General features: G+C 42.8%; 1 protein-coding gene across 1 annotated transcript in view; it reads left to right on the top strand.

The window, feature by feature from the left end:
* Positions 1-580: 580 nt before the first annotated feature.
* Positions 581-19,841, top strand: part of LOC117347433 (polymeric immunoglobulin receptor-like) — a 41,949-nt gene continuing 22,688 nt past the window's right edge. The window contains exon 1 of the mRNA XM_033918378.1: positions 581-752. The gene's annotated coding sequence lies outside the window, so the exon portion shown is untranslated. The remainder of the gene's footprint in view (positions 753-19,841) is intronic.

The following is a 19,841-nucleotide window of genomic DNA, read 5'->3' as shown; positions in this document are numbered from 1 at the left end:
AATGTTTTATAAACCAAGAATATAACTTTAAAGGTGATTCGATGAGAGATAGGGAGCCAGTATGATTTAATAAAAAATGGGGTTACATGATCATATTTTTTTGCTTTATGAATTAGTTTGATTGTGGTGTTTTGGATTATTTGAAGCCGTCTCTTTTCTTTTTGGGTTATGTTGATCAAAAGAGAGTTACAATAGTCTAATTTTGAGATAATTAGTGAGTGAACTAGAATATTGATTGATTTGGAATCTAAAAAGGAGGAAATAGATCGAAGAAGCCGCAATCTATAAAAGCAAGATTTAACTATTTCACTTATATGACTATGAAATGAAAGATCTGTATCAATTAATATTCCTAGGATTTTCAATTGAGATATGGTGGAGGAGAAAGAAAGAGGCCAAAACCTTGAATTAATTCAGACTCAAGTAGGGAGCCAGAGGAGGAGAATGGGGAGTGGACCTGCTGGAGGGGATTAAATGGAAATCATTTCCTTCAGAAGAAGCCCAAGCACTGCTTGCATCTCAGAACTGAAACTAGTCTCAAACCTGCTTTGAAGGAAGGGAGGGAGGGAGGAGGGCTGAGAGCTTTGCAAACTAGTTTCATTTTTGCCTCCAGGTGCATGTCTTTTTGCCAACCCTGCTATCCCCATAAAACACTGAACAGCAGAAGGGTGTCAGTCTTCTGCCAGTCCCGGTACAGTTTTGGCTGCCTGAACTTTGAGGAAACTTATCAGTGCATGCAAAGTGCCTTCCAGGTAAGAGAGTTTGCTACACTCACCTTATATCATTTCTCAGCTGTAAAGAAACCCGAGGAGAGAGCAATGGGAGCTTCTGGATCTCAGATGAGAAAAGAATTTAATTAGCTGATGTCTCCACTCTGGCAAAGTTTCTTGAATTCAGTGTCTCCTAAGCTAATATTGTCCCTGACACTCTTTCCCAAAAACCCATTCTAAGAACTTTTTAAATTTTCAGAAGACCAGGTTTTGTTCATTTATGCTTAAATGAGGCATATGGAAACACCGTGTCGCAACATTGAAAGGGACACCATACCTAACATAGAATATCCCTTTTGGATGGGGATCTAGGGAAGACAGGTAAAGGCAGATGAAGTTTTATGAGGAACTGAATTAACAGCATGTTGAGTTTGAAGTTGGGGGGGGTGCAGATACAGGAAGAGAAAGAGGTGCCAAAGCTTTCTCTTAGCCCACTAGTGTCTTACAATCAGATCTGTCAATATATAACCCTTTCAAGTTTCAAGTTTAATTAAAATTTCTTATACCACCTAATCAGCCTTCCAGGCGGTGTACAAAATCATAAAAGTATACAATAGCTGAAATACAAATTTAAGAAGACAGGGGGCGACAAAGACTTTTGGAGACATAAAACCATAACGAATGGGAACAAGAGGAAAATGGGCAAGAACTACAATTTTGAAGGTAAAAGATAACAATTTAGGGGAAAACCAGTAGGAGGGGAAGTAGAAATAAAATCATTCTAAGTCGCCCTTAAAAGGGCAGTTAAATCTCAAAGGCATCGATGAAAAGAAATGTCTTTAGCTTTGGCTTGAATTGATTAAGATTGATTCTTCGCGTAAGTAAGCTGGGAGAAGGAGCAGTCATGGAAAAAATGGAACATCTCATTGTGTTTATGTACTGTAGTGACGGAACAGAGGGAAGATTTTGGGCTGATAACTGAAGGGTCTTAGAAGGGTTATGGGGGTTCAGAAGATTATTAATGAATTCTGGTTGGTTATTTTGTTGGATTTTGAAAGTTAACAGAAGTATTTTATAGGTGATTTTGTGTTCTGGTAACCAGTGAGCTTTATGTAAACGGGGAGTAACATGGTCATGTTTTTTTGCATTAAATATGATTTTTCTGTACTATCTGAAGTCTTCTGATTTCCATTTTTGTTATGCCTTTATAAAGGGCATTGCAATAATCTATACAAGAGATCACAAGGAAGTGAATCAAAATGTTCAAAGAGGCTGGTTCTAGCAATTTAGACAGGGCTTTGATCATGCACTGCCGGTAAAAGCAACGCTGGACCACTGTACTAATATGAAGGTGAGAATTGAATTTGCTATCAAAAGTGACTCCGAGTAATTGTAATGAAGATACAGCGTTGATAGCTAGGGTTTTGAGTTTTAGGGGACATGGAAAATGAGGCACTTACGCATCAATAATGCTCATTCTAGAAATATATATAGGATACTCTACACTTCTCCCTCTGTATTCGAGGTTTTCAGCTTGCTGGCTCCTCCCCCTCCCCCAATTACATCAGCTTGCATAGAGAAATCACTGATTCCAAGCATTTATAGAGAAAAATTGCTGATTCCGGGCACTTTCTTCACCGTGTTTTGCCTCTCCTTCAGGAACAGGCCAGGTCTCCCACCATGTTATTCGCGGATGCTTTTTAATAGAAAACAGCGAATATGGAGGGAGAAGTGTACTCCAACTGGATCTTCTCTAAGCTGTTCAGATGTAGAAAACTGGTAGCAAAGCCAAACTCTTGATTCCTACCTCAAAGTGAATCTAATTCTTCTAACGTCTTCAGAGACCACAGCGATATCATACTAAACGACTCAAAATGTCATTGCCAATAGGGATTTAAGTATCTAACCGTCACCGGTCTCACTCATTCATAATGTCAACAGGGTGTCACAGCAATGTTTCCATCTCCATGGCAGCCATGAATGTCTGTTATGAAATGACACATATCTTCCATTTCCCAAGTATGTACCCAGTCTTTTTTTTTTTTTTTTTAATTCTTTATTTATTTTTAATTTGAATACATAGTGCAAACAGATGAACAATCCCTTGCTGGACACCAACCACTGCACTGCTGTATATCAGCGTTTTTTGGGAAACCTGGACAACCTGGGTAGCAAGTCTAAATCCTGATGTCCGTCTTTCGAATATAAATGTTTACTCTCCTTCTGAAATGGGGAGTATTTATATTGTGGTCCTGCCCAACACATGCCTAGAACACTTGCCATTTCGACATTCTTCAGCTTGAGATGTTCATATTTCGATTTTATAAAATTGGGGATTTAGATGTTGATGTGTTATGAACATCTAAATGCCAGTTTATGGATGTCTAAGACACAAGAACATAAGAAATGCCTTCACCGGATCAGACCCTAGGTCCATCTAGTCCGGCGACCCGTACACGCAGAGGCCAAGCTAGGTGTTCTCTAATGGACACCTTGTTCACCCGTGTCCCTCAATGTGCTTTGCATGAAGATATACATCCAACTTGCCCTTGAATCCCAGAATAGCACCATAGAAAAATAAATGACAGTCAAGTAGGCTCCAGGAGGAGAGTGTGGTGCAGTGGATAGAGCAAAAGCCTCAGCACCCGGGGGTTGTGGGTTCAAACCCCCACTGCTCATTTTGACCTCCAGCAAGTCACTTAATCCTCAAGAGTCTCTGGTACATTAGATAGATTGTGAGTCCATAGGGAAAACGCTTGAACTACCTGTAAGTAAACAGCTTTGGATGTGGTTGTGTAACTACAAAAAGGCAGTGTACAAGTCTCTATCCATTATCATCAGATAGGCTCCCCCCAAGTCCTGCTCCTCTTTCACGTACTGAAGTATTTAATTTCCTCAGTTCACACAGTCTTAAATCATAGCTGCCAAATTCTACAGCTTCAGGATTAACTAGATCCCCACTGATGTTAGCCACACCAGCCAGAATGTCTACCTTGTTGTAGATTTTGGTATCGTCCAGAAAGAGGGAAACCTTGCACAATATCACGTACCAAAATGTTAAAAAGAATTGGACCAAGAACATCACTGGTAACGTCCCTTTCCTCAGAATGAGTTCCATTTATAGCTACACTTTGTCACCTTCCACTCAACCAGTTTCTAACCAGGAAGCCACTTTAAGGCCCATATCAAAGGTCATTCATTTAGTTATTTGTTGCTAATGTGGAACTGTGTCAAAGGATTTGCTGATATCTAAATGCACCACATCTAGCTTTTTCTCGTGATCCAGTTTTCTGGTTATCCAGTCAGATTCATCTGATAAGACCTGCCTCTAGAAAAACCATTCGGCTTCAGGTCCTTCTTTTTATACAACGTTGCTTAAATCCAGAGTTTCCTTTCTGAGCACACTGTCAAGACCATTATCCATGCCCTCGGCACCTCTCGCCTAGATTACTGCATCATGCTTCTCACGGGTCTCCCACTAACTCATCTCTCCCCCTCCCCCCCTTCAATCTGTTCAGAATTCTGCTGCATGCCTTGTATTTCACCAGGGTCGTTATGCTCATGAATCCTCAAGTTGCTTCATTGGCTCCCTGTCCGCTTCTGCATATAGGTCAAACTCCTCTTACTGACCTACAAGTGTACCCTCTCTACAGCTCTTCAATATCGCTCCTCTCTTATCTCTCCTTACACCCCAGCCACGTGAACTCCATTCTTTGGGTACCCTTTTCCTCTACTGACAACTTCTGACTCCGCCCCTTCTGAATTGTTGTGCCATACACCTGGAACAACCTGCCTGAATCAGTGCGCCAGGCTCTGTCTCTGGTGGTATTCAAATCCAGGCTCGAAGCCCACTTTTTCGACGCTGTGTTTAGGTCCCAATGCCTCCAACTTGTAATAAAAAAACTCATAATCAAAAAACATAATCAAAAACCCATAATCAAAAAACATAATCAAAAAAACATAAATGTCCAAAAAGCATTCTAAATCAGCACTTGGACATCCTGATTGCCAGGATGTCCATGTGCCGATAATCAAAATCATCTTTTTGTACATCAAGCAAGGTATTCCAGCCTCTAAGTTCAGAGCACAAGATGGGCGTGGTGGAGGCGTGTTATGGGTGGGCTTTGGGCAGTGTCAAAGGTGAGTTAGACATGGACATCTTGCAACGATAATCAAACATTTTGCAAGACATCCTGGACGGAACTTTTATGTTTCGAACTAGACCTGTTTTAGAAGGGTCTAAGTGCCACAAAGGTGCCCAAACTGACTGCATCAAAGTAAGACACCCCCACACTGCCCCAGTGCTCACTGACCCCCTTCCATCACACAAAAATGAGAATAAAAAGGTACATACCTGTCTCTAAAACAGCAGCATCTGGTAAGGGGAAGCCTAGTAGAGTTGCACACAGGTGTCTTAAGTAGCCTGGAACATGGGCTAGTGAACCATAGAGGAAGACCCAGGCCCATAAGTCACTCTAACCACTACATTTATGGTGGAACATGTGCGTCAACCCCCCCCCCCCCTCTACTGCCATATAGGTGCCACCTGCAGCCATAAGGGCTATTGGGGTTGTAGAGAGTGGGTTTGGGGGTGTTTTGGAGGGCTCACCATGACCTATAAGGGAGTTGTGGTGAGATGTTTATCTGGCACCCTTTTTGTGAAATTCGCAGCAGTGTCCTCTAGGGTAATCCACTGCTCTGTTGCCATTACAGGATTGCCCCACCCACTTCCAAATGGTCTTGTTCTGGGCGTTTGGTCAAAAATGTGGTCTAAAGATAAATGTAGTGGCGATCTGGACGTCCAAATAGAGGATTTTCAAAAGAAATTAGTTTCAGATGTATGGTGATTTGCCTTTCGAAAATGGGCATTTTCTTACTGCCAACTTTGGATGTCTAGCGCCATCCATCCAAATTGGACTTAGATGTAGGTTTTGAAAATGCCCCTCCATGTCTGCTTCTTCCCTCTGTAGCCCTTCATGAGCTCCATATATTCAGCCACCTTGTGTCTTGTGGGTCTGTCATGAGTCGGATGTGGTGCAGTTTTTTTTACCTATAGCCGTGGCACCTTGAGGTTGTGGGTTCAAACCCTATGCTGCTCCTTATGACACTGGCAAGTCACTTAATCCTCCACTACTCCAGGTACATTAGACTGTGAGCCCACCAGGACAGACTGGGAAAATGCTTGAGGATTTGAAGGTGACGAAACAGTATGACAAGGCAGTGGCTGTAGCCAGAAGGATGCTAGGCTGTATAGAGAGAGGTATAATCAGCAGAAGAAATGAGGAGTTGATGTCCTTGTACAGGTCATTGGTGAGGTCCCACTTGGAGTATTGTGTTCGGTTTTGGAGGCCGCAAGGATATAAGAAGACTTGAAGCAGTCCAGAGGAAAGCAACAAAAATGGTAGAGGTTTGCATCAAAAGAAGTACGAGAGAGACTAGAAGACCTCAACATGTATACTCTGGAGGAGAGGAGAGATAGGAGTGATATGATACAGACATTTCAATATTTCAATATTTCAAAGGCATTAATATAGCATCAAATCTTTTCCAGAGAAGAGAAATTGGGAGGGCATTCCATAGTTAGGGATCTTTTACTGAGAAGATTGAGCAGCAGACAGTATCAAAGGGAATCTCGCAGAAATTGGGGGAGATGAGGCAGTTTTGATATGATGATCTGAGTGTTCTGGATGGACATTGTGAAATGAGGAGTTTAGATCAGTAGGAAGTGGTGTTAATGGCATGAAGCTTAAACCCAAGCCTAAGGATTTTGTAGGTAATACGATGTGCGATGGGGATCCCACTGGGTAGCTTTGAGAAGAGGAGCGACATGGCTATATTTGTGGTGCCCAGGGATTAATTTGATGGCGGTGTTTCTGGTCCTTGAGTTTGATGCCTTTGTATAGGGAGTTACAATAATCGAGGTGACTTATAACAAGAGAATGGATGAGAGCGTTAGTGGCTGGAGGTTGAAGCAGATTTCGTACTGAACGAATTAATCGAAGTTTATAGATTTTACGCTGAAAGACTAGTCTGATCTGAGGAATGAAGGACAAAATGGAGCCTAGGATCACTTTAATGGAGGTGACATGTGAGGCTGGTATTGAAGATAGGGTGATAGGTGCAGCGAAAGTGGTTTGTGTGGTCCTGGATAAAAGCAAAGATTGTGACACCCTTTGGTAAAGAGCTCATTCATTCAAACCTACTTCCGGAAGATGTGATAGGCCAGTGCACTTTACAGGGGTTCAAGGAAGGTTTGGATAGGTTCCTGGAGGATAAGGTGATTGAGGGGTACAGATAGGACTAGAGGTAGGTCATAGAAAGGGTCAGAAACCACTTCACAGGTCATAGACCTGATGGGCCGCCGCGGGAGCGGACCGCTGGGCGAGATGGACCTCTGGTCTGACCCAGTGGAGGCAACTTCTTATGTTCTTAAGTTCTTATATGATGGGGTCCAACTTCCTAAATTCCGAGCGTTATTTTGCCACTGGAGCTGAAAAGTGTTATCTTATTTCATGAAGGGCCAATTTGCAGGAACACAATTCTCTGTTTGACCCTGTTTCAGATCATTGATTGACGCGTATCCACACCATTCTCTTCTTGGTGGGGCTGAGAACTTTTCAGCACCCCCTCCTACAAACCTTATTGACTGACAGGGCCATATTGTAACCAGTGTTCCTTTAATGCATGAACTGATACACAAACCACACCAATATGATTCAACCCTTTATAGACTGGGAGACTTCCTTCAAAATTACGAGAATTGGAGGTGCTTCCAGCTATCTTGTGCTACTTTGCAAAACCTGTTGGAAACCAGTTCCAGGGGATTGCTTGATTTTTCCCAGGTTGGATTATTGCAATTCTCTATTTCTGGGATTAACTACAGGTATTAATGAATTCGGCAGCTAGACTGATCAGTGTTGCTACGAGGACAGCACACATTACCCCCAATCTGAAACTTACCTATTCAACAATAGGTTCAGTCCAAAGTGTTATCTCTGGTTTACCAGATTTGGTATCAATCAGCCCCTTACTGGTTTCAGTTTCTTTGGGAGGTCTAAAGGCCAAACAGAGCTCTAAGATTAGACACTATTAGCAAAAACTGAAGAAGGTGTAAGATATGTGACCACAAAATCGAAAACGTTTTCAATTGCTGGAGTGTCTCTCTGGAATAAGCAGTCAAGATTATGTCCTGATCGTTAAGTTTTAAGAAACAAAGCTGTTTGTGGACGCTTATTTGTAGAGCCAAGCCAGCGTAGGTTGAGTGTGCTCCTCATGGAATAAGTCCTCAAGCAGGCGGTTCTTGATCTATGTTATAAATCAGTGTATCACACACGGTGTGCCACTCCTGAGATTTCAGGAGTGCCACGTTACACTGGAGAAGAGGAGAGATGCCGGTGCCAGCTGATTGTCTACAGGACGTGCTTCTCGCAAAGAGACAACTAATTGTAGAACAATAAGTTTTTGTTCCACCTCCGGTTCTCATCCACACAATTTTTCATGTGCGTTTTTATGACCCTCAGAAACACCACCTTCTACTCTTATAATTCATTGTCTTAGGCTTTAAGTGTTGTTTCCTCACCGGATCTTATTCATTTATATTAACACTATAATTGAACTATATATATATAAGTGATTTAGCATTGGTTGAATAAATAACTTATCTTATATGTGGTCTTCCTTTCAGGGATAACTTTGCCAACATGTTTCACACAGAAGTTTTCTCAAGGCCGTTCATCCCTTAAGAAAGCTCAGCGCTACTCCGACTGACCACAGCATGTTAGTACATGTTAATACATAATACATGTCAATACATGATGAACGGCTTTGACAAAACGTCTGTGTGAAACATGTTGGCAAAGTTATCCCTGAAAGGAAGACCACATATAAGATAAGTTATTTATTCAACCAATGCTAAATCACTTATATATATATATTTAAATTATAGTGTTAATATAAATGAATAAGATCCGGTGAGGAAACAACACTTAAAGCCTAAGACAATGAATTATAAGAGTAGAAGGTGGTGTTTCTGAGGGTCATAAAAACGCACATGAAAAATTGTGTGGATGAGAACTGGAGGTGGAACAAAAACTTATTGTTCTACAATTAGTTGATGCTGAATGGTCTCATTCCAAGTTGGATTTGTAAAAGTGTGTGCTTTAGTGTAATTTATTCTAGCAAGGAGAGGCGTGTCCTTCCCGTAAGCATGTCTTCTCTCTGCCGGCCCTTCTCGCCTCTCGGCGCAAGGCCCGCTTGAAGGGCCTTTGCGCATACGCGTGACACCATCATGCTGATGCCAGCGCACTTCTGGGTGTCTCGAGCCGGGGACACTAGGTTTAAGAACATAAGCAGTGCCTCTGCTGGCTCAGACCAGAGGTCCATCACGCCCAGCAGTCCACTCACGCGGCGGCCCATCAGGTCCAGGACCTGTATAGTAATCCTCTATCTATGCCCTTCTATCCCCTTTTCCTTCAGGAAATTATCTAATCCTTTCTTGAACCCCAATACTGTTTAGTGTGCCCCGGCTTGAAAAAGTTTGCGAGACATTGTTATACATTTTTATGCTGTGAATTAGTTGTCTGTGGAGAGTGAGTGAAGTTTGTCATTTTAGGTTAGGAGTGACTGGGAGTCTGTCAATTTTATGTTCTGAATTTATAATTATGCATGTTTATTTTACGGAATCCATTTAGATTATAGGTGGCATATAAATTTTTTAAATAAATGTAAGGAAGATACCATGCGAATTGAATCAAAGCCGAGTCATTGCAAAATGAAAAAGATAAATTAAATTGCATACAAAGAGCTGGGAGCTCTTATCAAGAATAAAGTGCTGAACCTCCTCTTTCCAAGGAGACCTGGCAGAAAGAACTGTTCAAAGGGCAGCTGGAGACATGTTGCGCTTCGCCAAGTGAAAGTTTACGCAGGGCTTTTACATTTTAGCAACAACTCCCTAAGAACAAAGAATGGGTTATGAAAATGTGGCATAGTGCAGAGTGTTCTTTTCTTCAAACCCAGGCTGGACCCTCCAAAATAATTGGGCCATCTTCATCTGTAAGCTGCCATAAATTCCCGAGACTCAGCAAAAGGAAAACCTGAGCCGTAGGGATGGGCTGTCAATTGCAGCAAGACACGGGAAATGCCAACATAGATCTCATCAATTACACTAGCTGAGATTTTTATTATAGATTTGCAATCAAACCAAGGATCATCAATTCTTGCAAATCTTTCTCCAATATGTTATAAAGGTTTTTCGAAAGCGTTTCTATAGTGGTATATCGAGAGCCATCAGAAGCAGCACCCCAGATCCATCAAGTATTCATTCAAGGGGCTAAAATGCCACTAATGCTTCCTCATCGGCTCTTGGACCACAATAATACTTCATAGAATTTTTATAATTGAGTAATTTTATACTTTTTATCTTGTTTAATCAATAAATACTAAAAAATATTTCAGCTTAGAATGAACTTATTTTTTTTTTTCAGTCTTGGTTCTGAAAAAACTAACATCAAGAGAAGCAACACCAACGCCGACATGCGTGTTTTGTGTGTTACTACTGCGTCAGGGCGTGGCGAAAGATTCCTGTTCGTTGGAGCAGTGTGGATGCCCGCCATGTTTAGAGAGTTGTTTAACTAATCATCTTTTGCCACGCCCTGATGCAGTAGTAACGCACGAAACACGCATTTCGGCGTTGGCGTTGCTTCTCCTGATGTTAGTTTTTTCAGAACCAGGACTGCAAAAAAAAAAAATAAATAAATAAGTTCATGCTAAGCTGAAATATTTATTAGTATTTATTGATTAAACAAGATAAAAAGTATGAAATTACTAAATTATATTATTGTGGTCCAAGAGCCGATGAGGAAGGATTAGCGGCATTTTAGCCCCTTGAATGAATACTTGATGGGTCTGGGGTGCTGATTCTGATGGCTCACGATATACCATTATAGAAACGGTTTTGAAAAACCTTTATAACATATTGGGGAAAGATTTGCATTAAGTGATGATCCTTGGAAACATAGATCTCGTGGCATGGTGGGTCGTTAGATGAAAATGAACAGAAAAACACATTTTATGTTTTTTCGTCTGTGAACAATAATATTGGAAAAGAGTGTGAACAGTTTTGGGGTTTTTTTTGCAAAGAGCACACAATCTTAATTACTACTGCTCCTGAAATGAAAGTCTAACAAAACAAACACAACATGGGAAATTAAGGGAAATGAAAATTTCTGGGCTGCTCATTCCTTTTTGTTCAGAAAGAATTAGACAGACTTTAAAATCACCCTGAAGTACAGGTAAGTCTCCCTAGGACAGGGGTAGGCAATTCCGGTCCTCGGGAGTCAGAGCCAGGCCAGGTTTTCAGGATATCCACCATGAATATGCATGAGATAAATTTGCATCTCAAGGAGGCAGTGCATGCAAATCCATCTCATGCATATTCATGGTGGATATCCTGAAAACCTGACCTGGCTCCGGCTCTTGAGGACCGGAATTGCCTACCCTTGCCCTAGGACAGGGGTGTCCAATGTCAGTCCTCGAGGGCTGCAATCCAGTCGGGTTTTCAGGATTTCCCCAATGAATATGTATGAGATCTATTAGCATACAATGAAAGCAGTGCATGCAAATAGATCTCATGCATATTCATTGGGGAAATCCTGAAAACCCGACTGGATTGTGGCCCTCGAGGACCGACATTGGACACCCCTGCCCTAGGACATGGCTGCATATTTCCCTAACACAAGCTGGCCCAAATATCTTTGTGAATCCTCTGCAGAGATTTGACCACTTCCACAGCTCAGGACTTTTGTGGAGCAGAGATCACAGATGAATGCCTCAGAAGTTAACATGGACACCATTTTCAGCTCCTTACCTCCTTAGTGTGCTGTGCTGATGAGAATCCTACATCACCCCCGTGGCAGTGCAGGGTGGAGAGACGTTCGGCAACAAAGCTGGATAAACCCAAATCCACATCAAATGGAGATCCGTGAATGCTACTTGCTGTAATGCTGTGGAGCTGATGGCTGCCACTTCTTCCTTGATGCTGTGACTGTCTGGCTCTGAAGTAGCCCTGGGGTTTTCCAAGCACACAAGCTGAATATAGGGAGAACTGATTGCAGCTTTAGTCATCTCGGCTATAAAAAAAAGATAGAAATAACAAAATCCAATGACCGAATAGCGCATGATGGGGCTTGTCCCACTGCAACATTTTTCCGATAAGTCCAAAATAAACAGACTGAGCAGCAGTTCACAAATGTAGTCTCCATGAAGTAGACATTGACACGAGGACAAATTTGTCCTCATACCCGCGGGAACTCAATTTCCCCATCCCGTCCCCATGAGTTTTGTCGCAATTTATGTCCCTGACCCATTCCTGTAAGCTCTGCCTTAACTGCACAAGCCTAGAACACTTATGATTTTAAAGGGTTTGAGGCTTGTGAGGATGAGGACGGAGCTTAGGCATTGGTGGAATGAGGCATTATGACATCACAATCTCAGCTCTAGAATGTTGCTACTTAGGATTTTAAAGGGTTTGAGGCTTGTGCAGATGAGGACGGAGCTTAGGCATTGGTGGAATGAGGCATTATGACATCACAATCTGAGCTCTAGAATGTTGCTACATAGGATTTGAAAGTGTAAGGACGGAGCTTAGGCATTGGTGGAATGAGGCATTATGACATCACAAACATAGGTGCCTGAAATGTAGGCCAGGGTTTTTAGGGCTTAAGTTATTGACAAATCGCACTTAACGACGCCTGACTTTGGGCGCTCTAAGTGGGTTTCCTGTAAATTGCATATGCAATGTGCATATAGGGGAATGCGTTGCCAGAGGATGAGGTAAGGTGGTTAATGTAGCTGGTTTTAAAAAAGGTTTGGACAAGTTCCTGGAAGAAAAGTTCATAGTCTGCGATTGAGACAGACATGGGGGAAGCCACTGATTGCCCTGGGATCGGTAGCATGGAATATTGCTGCTATTTGGGATTCTGGAATCTTGCTATTCTTTGGGATCTTGCTGCTATTTGGGTTTCTGGTTGGAATCTTGCTATTTGTTTTTTGCGGGTACTAGTGACCTGGATTGGCCACCGTGAAGATGGGCTAGAAGGACCATTGGTCTAACAACCTATTAAGGCTATTCTTATGTTCTAACATTCTCTCCTTGTTCCTCTCTTGGGAAACCAGGATTTCTTTCCTTGAGTAGGAAAGTATCTGCTAGACCTTCTCTGTGAAAATTCCCCACCACAAATGTTACCAGAAACTCACTGGAACTCTGCCGATCACCTCTGGGATCACTTCATTGCAAGGCTCGGACGTGGGCAAGGATGGGCAACCAAAGTCCTCAAGAGCCACAACCCAGTCCAAATTTCAAGATTTCCACATTGCATACATAGGAGGTTGATTTGTATGTACGGCTTCTGTTGTAAGCAGATAGAAACATAGAAAACATAGAACCATAGAAAGATGATGGCAGAAAAGGGCTATAGCCCATCAAGTCTGCCCACTCTACTGACCCATCCTCTTAAGTCTATACCTAGTGACCAATTCTTCAGATCGACCCTCGTAGGGATCCCACATAGGCATCCCATTTATTCTTAAAGTCCAACACGCTGCTGGCCTCGATCACCTGCACCGGAAGCTTATTCCAACGGTCAACCACTCTTTCTGTGAAGAAATACTTCCTGATGTCGCCATGAAATTTCCCGCCCCTGAGTTTGAGCGGATGCCCTCTTATAGAAACATAGAAAGATGACGGCAGAAAAGGGGGGATGGAGGGAGAGGGGGTTACCTTTAGAATTGACAGAACCCATTTAGGGGGCATTGCTATACAGAAGACGCTATGATTTACATGTCAAAAATTACAACCCCCAGATTCTACATATGGGGCTCAAAACTGCGTGCTCAAATTTGGGTGTGTTGAGTAAGAAGCCAATTATGTTAGTTTTATATCCTGTCCTCCCCAATGAGCTCAAAATGGGTAATTAGGTTGCCATGCATAATGCATAGATAGATTATGAATTTACATGTGCACAGAGTCAAGTTTAGCATACAATTTGGTCTTTTTAAGTTAACAAACGGTTATTTCCATCTTCAGTTAACAACTAAAGTGGATCTAGTTCAGCGTACATTAGAATACATATAGTTGGAAGGGAGAGACTGGATTTATGGGAAGAGTTAAGTTTTTATTGTTTTCCCCAAAGTTCAGAAGCTCTTTGAGGGATCTGATGTGAGAATGCAGTTGATTCCAATAGCTTGGTAGGAAGTGGGAGTAGGTAGGGCGTCTGGCGCTCTGAAGTTGGAGGGCGCGACCAGGCGGTATTTGCAGACGTGTTTCCTCCTGGGAGCGTAGTGGTCTGTTTGGGACGTATGGAGGAAGTTTGGTTGATATGTAGCTGGCTGCCATATTGTTTAGAGACTTGTGCGTTATTACTAGGCCTTTGAAGATACAATCTTTGTTAATGGGTAGCCTGTGGCTGATGAAGTGCTTCTTGACTTCTTTCTCCAGCTGCCCATTCCCTCTGAAGGAGAAAAGGCAAACAAAAGAAGTCTTTAGACAATTTCTCAACAACAGTTGGGTTACAATATGACCACAAAAATTTCTTTTCAGAAGGTAAAGGTTTCTTAGGTCTGCAAAGTATACATACTACCTAGACACCTCTTAAGTGAAGCATGATCACAGCAGTTAATAATTGGCCAAAAGTAAGATGAAGTTGAGCAACTGAAGTGGCAGACAAAAACTCAGAACCTAACAATACAGTTTCTGTTGGAAGGCAATTGAGGAAATAAATTCTAATCTTTGAAGGGGGAATTACCGTGTAATGCTGCTGATGCCATATAAAAGTTGTTTGTTTTAACTTTTCTTGGCTCTATTCTGTAAAACTCTGCAAACCCAACACTTCCGAAAAAAAAAAAAAAAAAATCCACAATAATAAGATCAAAGATCTGTTCTGTGCTTGAAAAAGACGTCAGGGCCAGGTACTCTTCTTAATGTTTAGGGAGGGGATTAGAGACCAGCCACACTAACCAACTACTGCCTTCCCTCCCATACTGTTACCATCACTATTTATCCTAAAATCTCTTTCTGAACTATACAGGGAGCTCTGCAGAGCGTCTTCAGAAAAGCCGATTGCCTTGAGAGAAAAGTTCTCCAGCGTTGTTACATTAGTTCACGCTGTAAGCATGGTTACAAGGAAGTCAAATCAGTAGTCATTTTCTTTAAAAAAAAGTACCAGATGGATGTCAGCAGCTGGGGGCCACCCTCCACTCCAGCTGCACTGGGGGTAAGAAAACACGTCTAGAAAGTTTCCGACCCAGCAGAAAGCCACAACCACATATATCGAAGACTCTTTATTGAGGCACTTGTTTGTGTAAGGTTGGTCATCCCAGAAAGACCAAGGCAGCGATAGGAGGAATGGCAGACCCTGAATGAATATTTAGCGAAAGGGAAAAGGGTTGGGACTTGTATATCGCCTTTTTGTAATTATAGAACCACACTCAAAGTGGTACTTTTTTGTACCTGGGGCAATAAAGGATTGACTTGCCTAGCTTGTTGTGGTGATGGATCCCTCTAATGAGCAAGTTTTACAGAGTCATAGCAGGGAGATCTTCACTGCTGGAGATCTTTTGAATAAGAATTTAAACTCAGTCATTATAGAAACATAGAAATAGATGGCAGATAAGGGCCACGGCCCATCTAGTCTGCCCACCCTAATGTCCCTCCCCTACCTTTGCCCTGTGAAGAGATCCCATGTGCCGATCCCATTTGGCCTTAAAATCAGGCACGCTGCTGGCCTCAATCACCTGTAGTGGAAGACAATTCCAGCGATCAACCACTCTTTCAGTGAAAAAGAATTTCCTGGTGTCACCTCGTAGTTTCCCGCCCCTGATTTTCCACGGATGCCCTCTTGTTGTTGTGGGACCCTTGAAAAAGAAGATATCTTCCTTCGCCTCGATGCGGCCCGTAAGATACTTGAACGTCTCAATCATGTCTCCCCTCTCTCTGCGCTCCTTGAGCGAGTATAGCTGTAATTTGTCAAGCCGTTCTTCGTATGGAAGATCCTTGAGTCCCGAGACCATCCGGGTGGCCATTCTCTGCATCGACTCCAGTCTCAGCACATCCTTGCGATAATGTGGCCTCCAAAATTGCACACAGTATTCCAGGTGGGGTCTCACCATGGATCTATACAATGGCATAATGACTTCCTCCTTACGGCTGACGAAACCCCTTCGTATGCAACCCATGATTTGTCTTGCCTTGGACGAAGCCTGCTCCACTTGATTGGCAGACTTCATGTCCTCACTGACGATTACCCCCAAGTCTCGTTATGATATGTGATGGAGATTTCTTGAAACCGGCTACTTTCAAGGGATGTTAGACAAAGTTAGACAAGTTCCTGCTGAACCAGAACGTACACAGGTAAGGCTAGTCTCAGTTAGGGCACTGGTCTTTGACCTAAGGGCCGCTGCGGGAGCGGACTGCTGGGCACGATGGACCACTAGTCTGACCCAGCAGCGGTAATTCTTATAGGTGAACTGGTTTGGATAAACTCCAAGCTCCCATACAGCTAGAGAACAGCCATAGTAAGAAGTAGAAATAGGCTGAAAATGAAAGTGACCGCATCCCTCCTGTTCATCACTCAAAGACTCCGAATCATCCAAAACTCGGCAATCCGATTGATTTTTGGGTTAAAAAAATGGGAACACCTAACTCCCTACTACCAAAAACTCCACTGGCAGCCCCTCGTGTTCAAATTTGCCTGCCTCTGTTTCAAATCCATTCTAGATTCGGCCCCCTTATCCTTGGTTCCCCATTTCAACTTAGTCTCCACATCTGCCTAATATACATCTTTCTGACCTGGTTCTTGTGAGGTTTTATTGCTCCTCACTTACATTTAAAGGGCTACAGACACTCACAAGAAGATAAAGACTATCCTTTTCTCAGATGAAGCTGACAGAAAGAGGAAACTGTAAATAGATTATATTTCATTGAAATGGCCAACCTCCTTAGGAAGTGTATAAATGTTGTCTACTTAGCTGCAATAGTAAACCTAGTATGATATGTGTATATACCAGGGGTAGGGAACTCCGGTCCTCGAGAGCCGTATTCCAGTCGGGTTTTCAGGATTTTCCCAATGAATACGCATGAGATCTATTTGCATGCACTGCTTTCAATGCATATTCATTGGGGGAAATCCTGAAAACCCGACTGGAATACGGCTCTCGAGGACCGGAGTTCCCTACCCCTGGTATATACGGAGGATGATTGATTTGGTATAAACGTGTGCTTATAAGTCGGATGATGGACAGCGAGGCCTAATCATGCCGTTATTAAAGACCACCACAGAGTTCCGTCTATTTCAATATAGAGCCCATGTGTTGTAACACCTTGCAGAAGCTCATGTAAACCGCTCTGAATTGACTCTCCGGTCATTAGTCGTGGTATAGAAACTCTCAATAAACATTAATACAAACTCTTCAATCAGTGCTGCAGCCAGAACCGATTTTTGGTAGGGTCTGAGGTTAACAGGGCTGGGCACAAACCCCAGTTCTCCGTTCTGCCACTCACTGGGTGAGCTTGACTCCAAATGGGGCCTTAGCTCACTCAAGCCCACCCATGGCTCCAAATGCTGTGGTTTGAATGAGAGCAATTTACCGCACTGTCTCCAAATGTTCTGAGCGTGGGATGTTGTCAGGGCCTGCTCTGCGTGCAGACGGCATACATAAGCCAAAACTTTTGAAACTCTCTTTTTCCTTCCTTCTAATTCAGAGGTTCTCAATAGAGAATGACACGGGGATAAATTTTTTCCCATCCTCGCGGGAACTCATTTTCCCGTCCCGTCCTGTCCCCACAAGTTCTTTTGCTGTCCCTGCCCCGTTCCTGCAAGATCCTTCCTCTTCCGCACAAGCCTCAAACACTTTAATCTAATCTAATCTTCAATTTATATACCGGATCATTTCCCTAAGGAGCTCGATTCGGTTTACAGGTCATTAAAAAAAAACAAAAAAAAAACATACTAATTGGCTGTATAGAAAGAATAATAGTACAGTATTAGTTAAGATTAGACAGATGTTTTAAAGGTGAAAATAAAATATATTTAATTACTTAATTTTTGTTTGTCAGCTAATATCTTGGATAACTATTGTGCAAGCAACCAAGTTTTTAAGCTTTTTCAAAACTGCAATTGACCTAACAGTCTTAAAGAATCTGGAAGTCTATTCCAAATTTCTACCAGTTTAAAATCATAAGTGTTCGAGGCTTGTGTGATTGAGGCAGAGCTTACTGGAATGGGGCGGTGACAGGGACAGCGACAAAACTCACGGGGACGGGACGGGGAAAAATTTGTCCCCGTGTCATTCTCTAGTTCTCAATCCACTCCTCAGGACACACCCAGCCAGTCAGGTTTTTGCGATATTCAAATGAATATGCTTGAAATATATATTTGCACACAATGAAGACAACGCATGCAAATCAATCTCATGCATATTGAATTGAAAACTTGACTGGCTGGAATCTCCTGAGGATTGATTTGAGAACTACGGAGGTTTTTAGTTAACCTTTTAAATGCATCCACACATTGGAAACCAAAATACTACAGATGGAGTGATATTCAGCCCAGTGTGGTCTGAAAGGAGCTGATTGCCAGAGCCGGATGTGTAGTGCTGGGTTTAGTGCAAGCTCCGGTGCTGATTAGTTGGGCTGGAAGATATATACAGGTACCAATCCATTTTCAGACCTTTATCTGGATAACTGGCTAGATAAAGTCATGTCGACCTTTTTGCTCTGGGCACTTATATAAATTATGGTCTGAAAATGTCAGCAAACTGGGTAAATCCTGTGTGACCCCCCCCACCACCACCAAAGAGCAGAGGCTATTGGATTGGGGGGGAGTCACCGAGGCCTGGATTCTCTGAACAGCGCTGTTGTCGGCGGCCACCTTAAAGGCAGCCGCCAAGCACGTGATGGCGCTGTTTAGAGAATCACCCCTCCAGCAAAAGTAGGCATTGCAAATGTAGGCCAGGGTTTTCTAGCGCCTACCTTTGCCAAGAATCACGCCTAATGCCACACCTACAGTGGCGTTAGATGCCAGTTGGCACCTCTGGAGATGCGATTCCGGTGCCATTTGTTTAGGTGTCGGTAGGCGCCGTGAAATTTTATTTAAGTACTGTTTGAAATTGTGTTTTCATCTTAACTTAGGAGCCTAAGTTAGGGCGTCGTTCATAGAATTTCCCCCTGAGTGCGTGCTTGTGGATAGCAGAACATTATGGGAGAAGTTGGAGGCCCTTTGCCTGAGTGGGAGGGGGGAAGAGTATAAAAGGTGAGTGAGGAGAACGCTCTACGATTTTGGTTATCCTGATTCTCCCACTGGAGCTCTAGTACTGATTTTCATCCAGCCCCGGCCCAAGACCAGCTCATGAGTTTAGAATATGCGCTAAATTCCTTAGCGCTCGTGGATGAATTCCCCCCTCATTGAGGGTATCCCGAAAACCTGACTGTAAATGCCTGCTTTAAATGAAATGGAAAATGACACAAAACGAAATTTATCTGGCTGCACACCCTGTGCAAACTTTCAGCGTTTTGTCACCTTTCATTAACATTCAGACCTCGAGGTTCCCCCCCCCCCTTCGTCCCCAAATTTGGGTAATTAAACTCAATAACCATGATCCTGCCTACATCCCTTCTACCAGAACAGCCCTGTAAAGAAAAAGGGTTTCCTTCTCCACTGAATCTTTTTGTGAGCCCCGGTCGCAGGTGCCTGACCCGAGAGCTGGCCGGTGCCTGCAACCTGCTCAGACTCTGCTCTGGACTTTCCTGGCACTCACCAGATGGTCTCTTGATGTTCGGTGGCATTGTCTGCTTATGTGCTCCTGAAAATCTGGGGATCAAATTTGGCAGAGAAAGTTTTGCAGTTTTAAAGACTGTAATGCCTTGATGTCTTTTGGCCATTAGCCCTGAAGCAGTGGATGTACTTATTGCCCACGAAACGCTGGCCGTGTTGGCGGCATAGCCATTGCACAGTCATTATAGGACTTTCAAGCTATAATGAAAACTGCTTAAGATAAGTAATTTAGTTACCTTTAACTTCTCTACCTTTGCAAGTATAGCAATGTTAAACAATATTTAGTCACAGCAGGGTTGTAACAGTA

Source organism: Geotrypetes seraphini, chromosome 13 (genome assembly GCF_902459505.1).
Source record: "Geotrypetes seraphini chromosome 13, aGeoSer1.1, whole genome shotgun sequence".
NCBI classification, from domain to species: Eukaryota; Metazoa; Chordata; class Amphibia; order Gymnophiona; family Dermophiidae; genus Geotrypetes; species Geotrypetes seraphini.
The sequence above is the reverse complement of the archived record's forward strand: the minus strand, read 5'-3'. Positions and strand labels throughout refer to the sequence as shown.